Source organism: Urocitellus parryii, assembly GCF_045843805.1.
Source record: "Urocitellus parryii isolate mUroPar1 chromosome 14 unlocalized genomic scaffold, mUroPar1.hap1 SUPER_14_unloc_1, whole genome shotgun sequence".
Classification (NCBI taxonomy): domain Eukaryota; kingdom Metazoa; phylum Chordata; class Mammalia; order Rodentia; family Sciuridae; genus Urocitellus; species Urocitellus parryii.
Window position 1 is genome coordinate 183432 of NW_027551778.1, and position 16158 is coordinate 199589.

Here is a 16158-nt window from a genome sequence, read left to right on the forward strand (position 1 = left end):
TCATCGGGCCTTCTAAACGCGGACTGGGGTTAGGAGAGCTTCCCCGCCTACCCTGTCTGCTAAAAACTCCAACAGACCCGCGAGCCACACGGTGAGTGAAGTGTCTATACCATAACCGCCAGCTGCATTTCCTAATTTATTTTGCATTTAATTAAACACAAGGTGTTTCATTAAAGTAGCTTTGGTCATTAGGAAAGAAAATGCTCTAATCATACGATCGCCTGAGCAATCCCTTAGACGTGGCAGCAGGCTCTCGTGGGGATGGTCGGTCCACAGCGCAAAGCCGTGATGGACACCGTCCAGCAGGACCGAGGAGAAGGCTGCGTCAGAGGAAGGTGGTGGAGCAGGAACAGCGTTCAAGGACTTCTTCCCCTGGTGGGCCTCCGTCAGGGCTTCCCTAAGAGTCAGCGGCCACACACCTACAGGTCTACACCAGGGGGAAATGAGAGAAACGCAGAGGACGTGCAGATTTACAGTGTGATGTTCACACAGCGGGATTCTGCTCATGGTGAAGGAGAGCAGCTGTCCACAGGGAAGCTCAAAACACACTGCAGACAGGAAGCAGCCCACACGCAAGCAAGTGCCGTGGGAATCCACATGCACAAAGTTCAGGAAGAGGCAGCTCTGGTGTGCTCTGAGACACACGTGGCTGTGTGGGGCACTCTGGTCCATCACAGGTGCGGGGAACCCGGAGGACAGCAGGAGCGGCTCTCTGGAGTAACTGCTATGCCACAGACCCAGGCGCTGGCTGTGGTCAGACACTCCCTGCGCAAGGGTCCAGTGCAGTTCCCTTGCTACGCCCCAGCTGCTGTGGGTCACTTGCGGTGGCCTGGTCTTCTAGAGTCTTGCTGAATGAGGAGACTGAAGACCAGTCTTCTTACTCTTCCCGGGGAGCTGGCCTCTCTGTCCCCCTCTAAGCTTGCCAACTGACACCCCTTCCAGCCGTCACCCACACCAGGATGCTCCCCTGGCCTTCTAGGTCACTGTGGAAGGGAGATCTGCATCCTGTGGGCTGCAAGGTGAGTCTCCCCAACCCAGAGTCCGGCCTGGGCTGGCGGCCTCCTGTGCTGGCCCTCGTGTTGCTGGTCCTGCCTGTCCCAGAGCCGATCGCTGAGGGCGAGTTAGGTTGCCGTGACAGTAACGCACTCAGCACACAGTCCTTACGTCAGCCCAGGGCTCACCCCGAGGGTCGGGGCTGCTTCCCACCATTGTCCCTCCAGCACCTGCTGAGACGCCCGTGTGCCAAGATGCAGGAAATACTCCGTGGTTGGAGGAGGGGGAGCCACCTGGGAACAAGCCGGAGACCGTGTGCGGTCTGCAGGGACCCATGACACCTGCGGGTTCCATGACATCCTGTAGACAGGCCGTCCTGTGAGAGGCGCTGAGTGCAGGAAGGCTGCCTGGAAGGTGGGTGCTGCTCCCTTAGGCCTCATGCCCTGGGGGAGAGGGGCTGGGTTGCAGCGTCTCCCAAAACTCCAAAAGCCTTTCTGAGTCGGGAGGGGAGCAAGGCCATTAGAGGTGAGCCCCGTGGCTGGGCCTAAGGCCAAGAAAACCGCAGGAAGCAGAGATGAAATCCTCCAAAATAAATGGTCTTCCAGCAGAGCACTTACGAAGTGTGTGTGCGTGTGCAGGGAGGCGGCCAGGAGGATGGGTGGGCACAGGAAGACACCACCCGTCACAGGGAGCACGACCCTGGCCCTGTGGAGGCTGTCACCACTGTCAGCAGTGCCAAGGCCACACGGCACAGAGCTCCTTGGTACATGGAGACGAGCAGGTTCGCACTTAGTCCGTGCTTAGTCTCCCCAGGAGAGTCTGCTCCCGCCAAATTGGCGTCAACAGCAGGGAACAGAGTGGCTCTGGGGGGCCTGGGGGTGAGCCTGTGTCACCCCAGGACTGTGGGGTGCAGGGGAATGGCAGGGCCAGTGAGAAAGAGCTCTTCCGAGGCTTCCTAGGTACAATGAATGACTACACTGCATCTCCCCTTCACGTCTACCCCCAGATCCTAAGGAAAACAAGGGCACGTAAATAGCAGGAAGATGGGTGGATAGAGGGAAGGGGACGGGGAGGGGTGCTGGGGAGTGAAATGGAGCGGATCACACGTGTGCATCAAAGATTGTCAAGATGAACCTAGTGTGATGTACGGCTAAGATGAACCAATCAATCAGGTGAAAAAAGACACCTTCCGAGTCTACCTTTAGTCTACCTTTAAGCATGACCTTGTGGGACAAATTTTTAACGTCCACAATCATTGCTTGATTCAGAAAATTGTGAACATATTGCCTAAGAATTCATACAGAAATACAAGAATTCCTAACATCCTGCAAGCCTGTTGTTAACGTGCAATAATGTTGACAAGGGGACACGTGTTTACAAAGAGCATTAAGAGGTGACAAATGCACATGGACCAACTGGTGAATTCCTAAGAAATCTGAGCCTCCCAGCAACTCAGGAGACGGGCAGTGCTACCAAATAAGTAAGGTCGCCCCATTCTGGCCCCAAATCTGTGTTCAAATCGATCCTTTCCAAAATGTCTGCTGGAAAGGGGACAGAGTCCTGAGGGCATGCCTTCTCGTGAGCTGTGACATGCCACAGCACCCACCAGGTGTCAGAAGCCTGAAACGGAGAACCTGAATTTCCATCTAACCTGCCCTTGGGAACTGCCACATCTCACAAACACCCTCTGCCTGTGAAGCCCCTCTATGGATTCCAACGCTTTTATCCCTTTTTAATGAATAAATATGGGCTTAACGATCTGTGAGAGTAGCGCGTGGCACTGCACCGCTACCTCTCCGCACGGCCAGCGCCACCCTGTTCGCCTGGGGTAGAATTTATTTTCCAAAGAAATACAATGTTTCTATTCAGATGGGCCATCTGTCCCCAGCTTCCCGCAGATCGGGAGCCGAGAACAGTATTTCACCATCTCACCCCTGCCCCGTCTTCCTGCACCCCAGGCAGGGACGCAGGGATGGTTTTGAGTTCATGGTCACAAACTGGCTGTGCCTCCTGCCGAGGACTAGATTAAACTTGGGAAAGTGGTGAATGCCCTTTTTAAAGAGAAGCCGGAACCTCCTTGACCGGACACTCCTAGCTGGCTACGTCGTGGGCACGTGAACCTGGAGAACCTGAAAGAAACACTCACCTTACCACGCCGCAGAGGATCCTCCACCTGAGGCAGCTTCCGCGACGTGAAAAGGAGGGCCATGGTCCACGGAGCCGCCCCCACTCAGGCGCTGCGTTCGGGGCTGTAAGCAGTGACCCGGGCAGACGGCTTAAAACCACTTCACTCCCCAGCCCTGGAGGCGGGAGGCCCCCGTGGATCCCGTCAGAGCCTCCCTGTGATGTCACCTCCCCTCTGTCACCCTGGGTGGGCCCTGCCACCAAGTGCAGCCCCATGTGGTCAGGGCTCGTGGATTCTCAGGGTCACAGCACAGCCCAAAGAGCCACCACTGTGGTCACCAAGGACAGAAGGGAAAACAGAGATGCAGTTCCCTCGAGGAGTCCAGGCTGGGCAGGGAGGCCTGTGTCCGTGTTTCCGGGTCAGATGCCAACCACGTGTCACCACAGTAGCTCAGCCCACAGACACATGTTGTCACAGGCTGCCAAGGTCACCTCCAGCTGAGTTTGGGTTAATGCCACCAGGCAGACAGACCAGTTCACATCACAGGGAGAGGGGGCTGAATGGTGTCTGGACCAGACCCCAGCTCTCCTCTGTGAAGTGTCCCTGGCTCAGGTTGGCACTGCGCCTGGCTGCCCCCTGTGGCTGGAGATTGCTGACCGTGGCTCTGATCAGGGGATGGGCTGAAGGGACTGGTCCTGGCCAGTGTGTGATGGGAGCTGAAGTCCTGACAGGAGGGCACACTCATGGAACCCCATTCTGCCAAGAACGTGAGGCCCAAGGCTGGGCTGGGGGCAGAGACAGGCCACCTCAGGTTCAAGTGTCCCCAGGAAATGGGGCCATTGAATTAGAAGCCCCAGATGGTTTCCTCTGGCCCCCAGCCACTTCCAGCCAACCCGACTTCCCACAGGCAACCGCTCAGGCAGAGAGCGGAGGCGGGCACTGCCCCATCTGGCAAAGCCCTGGTGCCAAAGAACACGGCAGCCCAGAGCTCCAGAACCGGAAGTGTGTCCCGCCAGCATCACCGGTTGAAGCCACGGGTGCCCGTTTCCTGGGTGCTGCTCCTGGGAAACGCAACGCTCTGCAGGATGGAGGGGTGGACAGCTCTCACCCCACCTTGGCCCAAGCTACCACTGAACTCATTGCTCCTTCTCGAACCCTTTTCTCTTATTTCTGATGTGGCCATTGGGGACTCCATAGGTCCTTGGCCTGGGCCTGGATACACCTGCGTGTTCTGGATCGCAGTGCCAGGCCTGGAGGGCTGAACTCTGACCCTGAGCCTCTCTGCAGCTCATGTGACCATGTGAAAGGGCATCCACCCCGTGACTTTCCACTCCCCGGGGAGCTGGGATGGCTGGCAGTAAGACCCTCTGGGTCTTGGCCTGAGCTCCTCCCCGGGCACAGCCCCTGTACCAAAGCCTCGGGCCCAGGGCCACTCGGCCCTCCACGGGGCCTCCGGTGTCCTGAGCAGCTGGCTGTCTCACTCCCTCCGGCCTCCTCCTCCGCGGGCCCCTGCTTATGGCTGCCGCGGCTGCAAGCCCACGGGCCTGCTCTGCTCTGTCCCCTGCAGCCCTGGCCCTGTGGTCTCCACGAGGCCAGCTCTTTCCACAAATGCAATGATCTCCCTCATCTTCAAGCCTGTAGATCAGAGAAACAGGCCGTGCACACCGTTAAAAGATCTTAAAATCATCATCATCATTTCAGGTGGATCACAAAACCTGAAGAGAACTAGGACTACTGTCAGGAATGTTGTTTCTACCTTTTCTGGTTTGCTTTGGCATCAAGGTCAGACTCAGGGCATGAGGGCAGCTGCCAGCCATCTCTCTTTTTAGTCTCTGGAGCTTGTTTTCCTTCCTAATGTTTCCTAGGAGTTGGGGAGAGCATGAGAGACATCCAGGAAGTAAGCTTCGCACGCCCCAGTGGCCCTCTGGGATGTCTGCCCTCGGGCCCAGGCACCCTGGTCTTCAGCACCTCCCTCCACTCTCCCTGTGTCCCTCGCTCTCGTCTCACACCTGTTCTTCACCTGGGCATCATCCTGCTGCCCAGCCCTCTCTCCCTGGACTGTCGTCCCTGGGCCTCGCACCCCCTGGGCTGGCACCCCTGGGCTTCCCAGGGCTGCGACTGCTCCTATTCCCACTGGAGCCCCCATCTCCCTGTCCTCCGGGAGCACTTCCCTAGGGAGGCCTTGGCTTCTGCTAGGAACAGGCTCTGCTGGGCTCCAGGGCTCGCTCTCCCTCGCTCCCCGCAGGATGAGCTGCGGCTGCCTGCAGTGGGGGGCCAGAGCTCCTGGGAAAGGTGGGAGCCCTGACTCCTCAGGGCAGCTGGTCGGGCTCTCCCGTGGCTGTAGCCCTGCACGGCCGCCCTGGGCCTTCCGAGCTCGGCCATGCTGCCTGGCTTCTGCCTGTCTTCTTGGCTCTGCTTCTCCTCCAGGGGTTGCCCACCTACTCTTCCAAGCACGCCAGGCAGGTTCTGCACGGGGAGTGGACTCCCCAGGCGCCAGGGAGGACACGGTTCCCTGTGCCCTTGTTCAGGGGTGGCTCAACCCAGACTCCCCAGGGCCGGCAGGTGCACCTGCCCCCCCACTTGCCCCCCACCTGCCTTCAGTGTCCCTGCCCCTGCCTATCTGCCCCCACCCAACTCCCACCTACCTCCAGTGTACCTGCCCTCAGTGCACCTGCCCCATCCCACCTGCCCCCCACCCGACCCCCACCTACCTCCAGTGTACCTGCCCTCAGTGCACCTACCCCCGCCCACCTGTCCCCAGTCCTCCACCTGCCTTCAGTGTCCCTGCCCCCGCCTACCTGCACCCCACTCGACCCCCACCTACCTCCAGTGTACCTGCCCTCAGTGTCCCTGCCCCCGCTACCTGTCCCCCACCCACCTGCCCCTATCCCACCTGCCCTCAATCCACCTGCCCACCCACCTGCCTGCCTACACTCCACTGAGGCTCCCCAGGCAGGCCCTGGACTGTGAGTGGGCCCCACGGCACGTATCATCTGCTCTGTGCTTTCACGAGTGTCTGAGAGCTGTGCTATTTCCCACCCTGACCGTGACTCCTTCCCTGCAGCTCCCTCCCTGCCTCCCGCTAGGGGCTTTCCTCTCTGGGTGCCCCTCGGGTGTCTCCCCAGTCATCCCAGTGTTTCAATTTGCAGCCACTTGGCATGCATTGGTGTGTCTTCATGCCACTCGGGACTGTGCTTCTTCCACCCGAGGATGCGAGTTCACCCCATTTGGGGCTCTTCTGGTTCAAGATCTTCCCAAGCCTTCTCCTCTCTCATTCTTCCATCGCCCCTTCAGAATTCCATTCTAGCCCATTTCCCAGACTGATTCTTTTTTCTCCATAACACATCCAGGTAAGAATCTCAGACCCCTCCAGCTCCTCAACTTGGCTCTTTGGCTTCATCTAATATAAAGCCTGCGTGCATTTTTTTCAATGACCATTTTATTTCTACACATTCCGTGTCATTCTGGAGCCCTGCCCCGTCCTATGCAGGCCTCTTGCATGAGACACTGGCCCTTCTCCTTGAGTGGAGGTGCTCAAGGCTCCTGCCTACTGCACCCCTGCTGCCCCCACATTCCTTCTTGGGGGCCTATCTATGGCCTCCTCTTCTTCAGTGGGGAGAGACTTGTTTTTGACATTTCTTCATTTTCTTTTTCTTTTGAATTCCATTTCCCTGTTTTCCAAAGTGCGCAAATGTCCCTGTGCCGTGATGACAGGCAAAATCTTCATCCCGAGTGGTGCTCCACTTTCCTGTGATGCCGACGGCTGCTGTGCCAGCCGGGGTCCCAGAGAAACAGGGTGGGAGGTGGTAGGGCGAGAGGTGGTCAGGGCTAGAGGTACACAGGCTAGGGCTTGTCTGGATAACGTGGATATGGACATGTGGATGGTGTAGAGAGACAGACATGTAAACACTGTTGATATGGACACGTACTTAGGTATATATATATGTGGATGTAGAAAGATATGATACAGAGACATGCACGTGCTATCGACATGTAGATACCTATTTGTGTGTATCTACATAGATCTAGAGATATAGAAAGATATAACGATACGGAGACATTCAGATGATGTGGGTATACATGATCCAGGTAGACGGAGATAACAGAAAGATATGGGTGATATAGAAAGACACAGCTACAGCCTCAAATGTAGATACAGACACAGATGGCTCATGTGGCCCTGGAAGGCAGTAAGTCCCCCTCTCACCTGCAGGCTGAAGGGCCGGGACAGCAGTGGTGTGACCGAGTCTGAGCACAAAGCCCTGAGAACAGGGGACCTGGATATGCAAGTCCCAGTTGGAGGGGAATGGCCCTAAACTAGGTGGGACTAGGGTCACACTGACGTGGGATTTGGAATCCCAAGAACCAGGGCCCCTGAGGAGACTCCCTGAGCCAAGAGGCCCCATGAGTGCCGGCCACAGCCCACCTGGGTCCCAAGCTGGAAGCCAGCAGGTCATGTGGACATTGGGCAAATCAGAAAGAGGTGAAACCCTGCCCTCCCTCTGGGTCCTCAGGCCTCCCTGCTCCTTCCCTGGAGGACAGTGCCCCGCATCGGTCACTCATTCAGAGCAGGAGTCACATCCTGCCGGGACACTTCCCATGGGTCGTGCCACCATGTGCCCTGGTCTCGGGAGGCCGTCCTGTGGCTGCAGGAGCCAGCTGCTCCCTCGTGGTGGAGGGGCCTCTGGGAGGACCAGGGCTCCACCACAGGCAGCTCGCTGGGCCCAGCACCCAGGTGCCTCGCTCTCCGAGGCCAGCCTTGGCTTGGTCACACTGAGGGTGGCAGGACATGGACTCCACCACCACCAAGCCCACCAGGAAGCCAGCTGAGGGAGCCCACAACCCAAGGGGCGGAGACATCATCTTGAGCGGCTCCCTCTGAGACAAGGCTCTCCTGGCCCTGCAAGCATACTGCCCCACTCACCTGGACACTTCCTGCCAGGAAACTGCAGGCTCCCAGAGAGGGCCTGAGAGCAGCCTTGGTGACGGACAGCCACGTCCCTCCAACCCCACCTCCAACAGTCAAGAGCTGGGGACAGAGGCAGCCAAGGTCCCCGGGCACAGCATTCACCACCCACTCAGACCCGAGAGTGGCCTGTCTACACTCACCCTTCACCAGGCCATCCTGCCAAGGCCCCAGAAATGCAGCCACGGCACCGAGAGGGGATCTGCTGCCCCTGTAGTGCCACCTCCCAGGGACAGCTTGGGCTCTGCCCACTGTGAGGGAGTCTACTGCCCCTCCAGCTTCACCACCCAGGGACAGCTGGGGCTCTGCCCACTGTGAGGGGACCTGCTGTCCCTCTACCCCACCTCCCAGGGACAGCTGGGGCTCTGCCCACTGTGAGGGGCTCTGCTGTCCTCCAGCCCACCTCCCAGGGACAGCTGGGGCTCTGTCCACTGTGAGGGGCTCTGCTGTCCTCCAGCCCACCTCCCAGGGACAGCTGGGGCTCTGCCCACTGTGAGGGGCTCTGCTGTCCTCCAGCCCACCTCCCAGGGACACCTGGGGCTCTGCCCACTGTGAGGGGCTCTGCTGTCCTCCAGCCCACCTCCCAGGGACAGCTGGGGCTCTGCCCACTGTGAGGGGCTCTGGGGCTCCTGCAGCCTAGGTCACCACCACATCATGGGAGTGAGCTTGGAGGAGAAGAGGAGGCACCGTCCTCCAGGCCAGTACCATCCACTGCCCGCTGTGTCCAGACTGTAGCATCCATCCAGGGTTCCAATTTCCCTCCAGCTGAAGAATGGGTTAGGGTTGGAGAGAAGGGCCAAGGCTCGAGGAAGAGATGCCAGCAGAGGGCCTGGCGCTGCTGTGTGGCCTCTCGAGGAACAGGCCAGTAGATCCCCTAGTGTTGTCCCTGTGGTCTCCATCCTTGGACACCAGACACCTTACGATTGCCAGAATGGGAAGCTGTGTGTCAGAAACTCACAACAGTGTTGACCTATAGGCCCGTTGGCTGGAACTGCAGCTGAGGGCTACATGCAGGGACACTCTGGTGTCCATGGGAAACGGAGAAAACAAACTCAGCTTCGCTCCCCATCGGCCCTGAGGCCAGGTGGCAGGTGTTAGGAGGTCCCCTCCCACCACTGGGGGACTGGCCAGTTTGACTGGACGTCGGATGATGAGAGCAAGTGCAGTGGGCCATAAAATGGGGATCACCCATGCCCTGATGTCACACAGGGCACAAGCCTTCCCTTGGTGATGGGGGACAGCTGAAAGCCAACTTGGAGATGGAAGGTGGTGGCCCTGTTGACACATGCAAGACACAGGGGCCACCCAGGTCCAAGACAGAACACCACACCTCACGGGGCGAGGCAAATTGCCTAAGGCATTGGCAAAGAAAACGTGGACACAAGGAAAGGTGGAGTTGCCTCATGGCTCACCTCAAAGCTCTGGACTGCGACCTCAGAGCCTTGCACAGTCAGGAGAGAGAGGAGGGGAAGTCCCATGTCCTGTGACCACAGGAACAAGAAAGGAACAGGTGAAGTTCAGAGGAAAGGTCACAGCCAGGCAGACCAAGGCAATGTCCAGTTCACAGCACTGCAGGCAACCAGGAGCCGGACAGGCACAGCACCGGACAGGACAGGCTCAGCACTGGACACACAGCCATGGCACTGGCCTCCTCCGGCTTCCACCCCACTGACTAAAAGGAGGAGAGCTTCACAGTCTGCAGGAGGCATGTCACATGTCCTTCTCCACAGTCACAGAGACCAAGAGGTCGTTAACCAGCACTGGGCTTAGCTGCTCCCCACTCCACTCTCTCTGTATCTCAAGGCAAGTCCCTCAAGTAGCCCACTATGGTAGATTCCCCACCTACCAATTCCCACTTGGTGGGGAATCACCTACCAAGATTTATGAATAGGGAAATTCCTTCATCCATCCAAATAACAGAAATTAATACATGAAAAGCAACCTGAATGTCCAATCCCAGGGCTTAAGGTAAATGCCCCCCAAAAAAATGTTTTTGAGAAAATGAGACAAATAAAATCCAAAAGAAAATGGGAAATTAAAAAAGTGACCATAGAATTTGGAGCCATTCTCCTGTTTGATAGATGAGGAATGGAAGAGGTTCACACAAGGCCCAGCAATCCCGGGGCCTCCACCTCCAGGATATTGGGCCAGGGAATGAGATCGGACCTTGGCTTATTTCCACTAGAGAACCTGGGAATGTTTGGACAGGAGATTTTAAGACCGCTTTCCCCTACGGGTGAGGGCAGGGCATCCTATGTCCTTACACTGCCCACCTTTGGGCTGAAGGTGAAACCTTCCAATTCACTTCCAGTTCACCAGAGCTTGACAGCCATTGGGGTAAGCAGTGAAGGGTTGCCAGGGACACTGGAACTCTGGGGTGCACAGAAGACCACAGAAGAAGGGGGATCCACAGAAGAAGGGTAAGGGTAAAGATGGGGTTGGAGGTGGAGGTGCAGATGGAGGTGGAGGTGGAGGTGGAGGTGGAAGAGAAAGTGGAGATTCAGGTGGAGAAGGTGGAGGTGCACATGGAGGTGGAGGTGGGGAAGAGATGGAGTGCTAGGAGCCACAGCAAAAATATTGATACAGGCACCTTTGGGTTTAGTGACTGCCAGCCAGCAATTCAAATTATGATTATGTTAAGTTACATTATTATGGTAATTGTCTCCTGCTGTTTACCTGTGCCCGTTTCGGGACTCAGGTTACTCATGTCACTCTTGTAATGGGAGAGTTCCCATTGGTTGGGAAAGGATGGTAGGAGGGTGTTCCGGGGGAAGTGGAGTGCCCCCAGCTCAGGTAGAACACACGTGGTGGACCCACTTGTTAGGGGACGCACACGGCCTCTCACTAAATAAAACTTTGTCTCAGTTTGACTGGCTTGTGTTTTTGTGCCCAACCGGGTTGCAAGATTGCAAGCTGGCGTGCACTGACAGCCCAGCAGGGAAGCGCTCAGCAGGGGTGTGGCAGGCAGTGCTCGGCAGCAGCAGCGGAGCTCAGCCAGCCCGCTCGGCCCGGGGCGGGAAGCCTGCGGCAATGGAGGTGGAGGTAGATATGGAGGAGAAAGTGGAGGTGGTGGAGGAGGTGGAAGTGGAGGGGGAGGTAGAGATGGAGGTGGAAGTAGAGGTGGAAGTGCATATGCAGATGGAAGTGGAGAAGGTGGAGGTACAGCTGGAGGTGAAGATGGGGAAGAGATGGAGGTGGAGGTAGATATGGAGGAGGAAGTGGAGGTGGTGGAGGAAATGGAAGTAGAGGAGGAGGTAGAGATGGAGGTGGAGGTGGAAGTGCAGTTGCAGATGGAAGTGGAGAAGGTGGAGGTGCAGATAGAAGTGGCAGTGCAGATGGAGATGGCAGTGGAGGTGGAGGTGGAAATGGAGGGGGAGGGGAGATGAAGGAGGAGTAGAGATGGAGATGAAGTTGGAAAGGTGGAGGTGGAGGTGGAGGCAGAGATGGAGATGCAGGTGGAGGTGGAGGCAGAGATGGAGATGCAGGTGGAGGTGGAGGCAGAGATGGAGGTGGAGATGAGGTGGAGGTGGAGACAGAGATGGAGGAGGAAGTGGAGGAGGTGGTAGAGATGAAGGTGGAGGAGGAGGAGGTAGAGATAGAGGAGGAGATGCAGATGGAGGTGAAGGAGAAGGCAGAGGTGCAGAGGGATGTGGCGGTGGAGATGGAGATGGAGAGATTGAAGTGGAGGTAGAAGCAGAGATGGAGGTAGAGATAGAGATGGAAGTGGAAAAGGAGGGGGAGGGAAGATGGAGGTGGAGGTGAGATGGAGATGCAGGTGGAGGTGGAGGTAAGTAGATATGAATGCAGTCACAGTTATAGACGTAGGCATGGCTGTGTAGACAGACTCAGACACAGTTATGACTATGGATACAGAATTAGAACAGACACATCCGGGTGGTTCTGCTCCACCAGTCCTGTGAAGTAGAGGCTCTGAACAGTGGAGGTCCCGAGGGCTCTGAGGACGTGGAGGTGCCATTCTTCTGTGTTGTCTTCAAGGTGCAGCGGGTCATGATGAACCACGACTCCTACTGAGGATGGGCGGAGTTCCGAGTGCTCTGAGGCAGTCCCTGGCTCATTGACAGTCGCAGCAGGTCCCATCTGCAGGGCCACTCATGGCAGCAGCAGGAACCCCCGTCCCCAGGGCAGGTTTCCAGAGGGACTCACAGTGTACCCACCCTGCACTCCCTAGGAGAGGCCGCACCAGGCCAAGGAGGGTGGGATCAGACTGCCAGGACCCTTCAGCTTCCCGGTGGGGGAGGACATTCACAGCAGGACTCTCTACAGAGCTTCGGCCCCAGCCTAGATGTGTGGTGGTGAGCCCGTGTCCACGCAATGGCCCACTCATTCTGGGTGTGTCTGTGAGGGAGGAGATGCTCAGCTGATGAGTGGACTGAGCTCAGCAGCGTCTCCCGTAGGTGGGCCTTGTACAACTCACACAAGCAGTTGAAGGGGTGGTACAGAAGGGTGGATCCTCCCACCTGCCTGACTGAGCCTGAGGACTTGGACTGACCAGCAGCCACACTGATGGATCTCCAGGGTCCCAGCTGTTGGACAGTGCAGCTTGAGTCCTGCCAGCCTCCAGTCACCTGCGCCAGCTCCTGGTAATACCTTTCTCACCACCCTCCCCCTCTGCATGCTGTGAGACCAGGACGCAAGAAAAGACCACTGACTCCAATTAAAATCAAATTAAAGCAAGCTTATTATTTTGACCGGCCGGGCTGCCTCTCCCTCCCAAAGCGGTGGGAACAAGACAGCACCCCAGCTTCCTGCAGCCCAGCTTTATAGCCCAGAAAGTTACACCAAGGGGGGTTACAGATAACAGAACTCTGACAAGCATCACACTAATGGTAGTTTACATCAGAATTTATGAAGACCATTAGAGCCTCAGAGAGGGTTGTTGTCTGGCCAGGGAAGGCCAAGATTTGTGAGGGGTCACTAAGTTTCAGAGAGGGCTGCTCTCTGGTCAGAGAGCCAGGCATGGGTGAGTTCAAGGCATGGGCAGGCATTCCAAGCAGGTTCAGAATTTGCAGTAATTTATAGTAAAGCCGAAATTATCTTTTCATGGTTTTGTGGCGAGATGCCCAATTTTAAGAAAAGATCAGGTTGGGTCTATCAATGCATGTGTGTGTGCGTGCGTGTGTGTGTGTGTGCGTGTGTACATGTGTGCGTGCGTGTGAGCGTGTGTGCGTGTGTACATGTGTGCGTGTGTGCGTGTGTACATGTGTGCGTGCGTGTGAGCGTGCACTCTGGCCTCACCACTGAGCGCCGTGGAGGAGCCGGGTTGCTCAGGGGAGCTCCACCACCCAGCGTTCTTCACGCCTGCTGGTTGCGGAGGGCGTCACTCTGTCTTCTGTGCGTCACACACTTGCCCACAGAGACATCCTCCAGGGTTAAGGCTGCAAGTGGAGCTGGAGTCTGACACAGCCGCACACAGAGGGGCTGTGGTGCTTCCTGGTCCTCGGGGCTCTGCACCACAGCTCCGCGCCCAGAGAGCCCAGGCACCCACCCAGCATCCCCGCCGGCTCTGTAGGTGGCAGCTCTCAGCTGTTCCCTGGACGTGCGCATTCTGAGTCCCCCCATCCCTGTCCCATGGGGGCTGGGGTCATCAGGCCTCGCATTCCTCGCTCCGCTGGGCTTCAGGCTTAGGGCAGGACTTTAGGGACAACCTTGAGGGCCAGAGTCAGCTGCATGCAGTGGGCTTAACAGGGTTTAAGGGTCATCTTTGGACACCGCAGAGAACGCAAAGCCCAGGAAGCTGCCCCGCCTGCCAGCTCACGTGGCGCTGGAACCCGTTCACTCTGAGTGGCCCATCCTCCACCCCAGGCCGCCTCCCAGGGCACCTCAGGGAGAGTATCTAAGACACAGACACTGCAGCTGGGCGCCCAGTGGGGAGGCAGGCCCCCCAGAGCAGGGCTCCCCGTGTGGCCTCCCGATTCCCCAGCTCTGCTGAAGACCCATGGAGGAACTGGACCTTCCTCAGCCGCCCTGCAGCTCCCCGGCCCCATCACTCAACAGTGAGACCCTGACCCAGGGAAGTGGAAGCAGGTTGTCAGTGTGAGGTTCCACCAGGCCAACGGTCCCTCCGTCTCCCCAATTTCAGGAGCAAACCTGGGGGCTTCGCCGCGATGCAGCTGGAGTTACCCAGGATTCACACCACACGGGTGTCAGAAGACTGCGCGGGGGTCTTCACCTCCCTGGAGTGGACAGCCTCCCTGGACACAGAGTGAGGCTCAGAAAGAGGGTCTGCCTGGGAGCGAATCTGTGCTGTAGAGTGAGTTTTAATTAAAATACACAAGGTCTCCACTGTCGCATCCTGTCCCCAGTACAGCCAAGAAATGGTTCATTCTGTCAACCAAGTCATCCAGATCTATCTCAGTTAGTAGGGAATACAGAAAACAGGTAGCACCGACCAATTAAGAACGGAAGATAAACAAGGGAGATTAAAGAAAGCAGAGAAGCATGGTGTACCACAGAGATGGTCAGCTGGAGCAAAGCAGGCTGTCATCTCATGGCTGGCCACTCCCTTCATGACCAACAAGGTCAACGCCTCCTCGTGTACCATGTGGCAAACTGTTAGCATCAAGCCATTCCTAAGTGGCCAAATCATTAGCACAGCTGGCTGCTCTTTAAATTGTCCCCTGGACAGACCTTTCAGAGGTCACAGTATAGAACCATCCCCACTCTTAACCTTGAGGGGCTCGATGACCCAGATGAGGTGACAGGAAGCAGAGGCAGGAAGCACTTGGCTTTCTGAGTGAGAATCTCATCAGCCAGGCAGGGCGGCCATCATGAAACTGAGGCAGGGGGATCACGAGCTTGAGGCCAGCCTGGGCAAACTAGTGAGGTCCTGCTCAAAAACAAAAGGGCTGCGTGTAACTCAGGGGTAAAGGGTTCCTGGGGTCAGTCCCCCATCCAGAAAGAAAAAGAACTAGTGAAGGACTCAGGATGCTGTGACCCATGCCACTCCCCGACCCCCGCCATTAGAAACGGCACACTGAGAGCTAAAGTCCACGCATCTACAGTGCCACTCAGGCAGCAAGGGACCTGGGGCGTTTCCTAAGAATTGCAGTATTTATTAACAGTAAGACAATCCAAGAACGGAGAGTCTTTTCAGAAATGGCAGAACCCAAAATAAAATTTTAAAAAATTGAATTATTTTCCTAGCTTAGAATTCTGCTCAAACTGGAATGGCTCACAACACAGAGGACTTAAAGAAAATGAGTCAACTTTCCTTTAAATATCTGGTGATTTCTGAACTAGCAAAAAAAAGTCGTGTGGCCGTTCAGTTCACAGTCATCACAGGGGGCAGAGCGGGTCAGCCCTCTAGCTCCTGTGACCCAGCTAGAGAACCAGCTTGGCGTCCTGACGTCCAGGAAGCCATCGAGCTGCCACTTATAAACAGAGCAGCCACCTACCAACTGGAACTCTGTCCACATGGTGCCCACTCTGCCCTCTCCCGCAGTGGAATCCTAACACAGCACCTGACACTCCCGTGTGACACTCCCATGTGACACTCCCGTGTGCTCGGTACCTATCACTAGTGCTAAGAGCACCGCTGAGGTTAGCTAAGGGGCTCGACAGGCCCTCCTCACACAGTCCCCTGTGGTCCTTCCCTCAGTAACCAATCGCCAAGCTCCTGGCTCAGTTCCGCGTGCTGGCGATGAAAGAGTGGACGGCACAGGCACGGTCCCTGCTGCGCTTGCTTTCTCACGGTTAGAGCAGAGATGGACCAGCCAACAGATGCACTCCGCCTGCGGGAGGGTAAATGTACTTGCAAGAAAACTGCAATTGAGGTCCCAGGACCTCAGGGCAAAGTGACCTGTGACCCAGGTAGAGAACCAGCATGTGATTCACACCAGGGCAATCCTGCGGCCAGACCTGACGCAGCTCTCCATCGGGGTTGCTCCCTATAAACCAGGGTCAGCCACCAAGGAACTCCCGAAGTTGGACCTGGGGAAACAGAAGAGATCTGGCTTTGCCTCCTTGTGACTCATCCCCAGCAGGCCACAGAGGAAAGGGGAAAGTGAGACTGCACAGTGGCCACTCTCAGAGGCCGGAGACGCATGGCCATGGC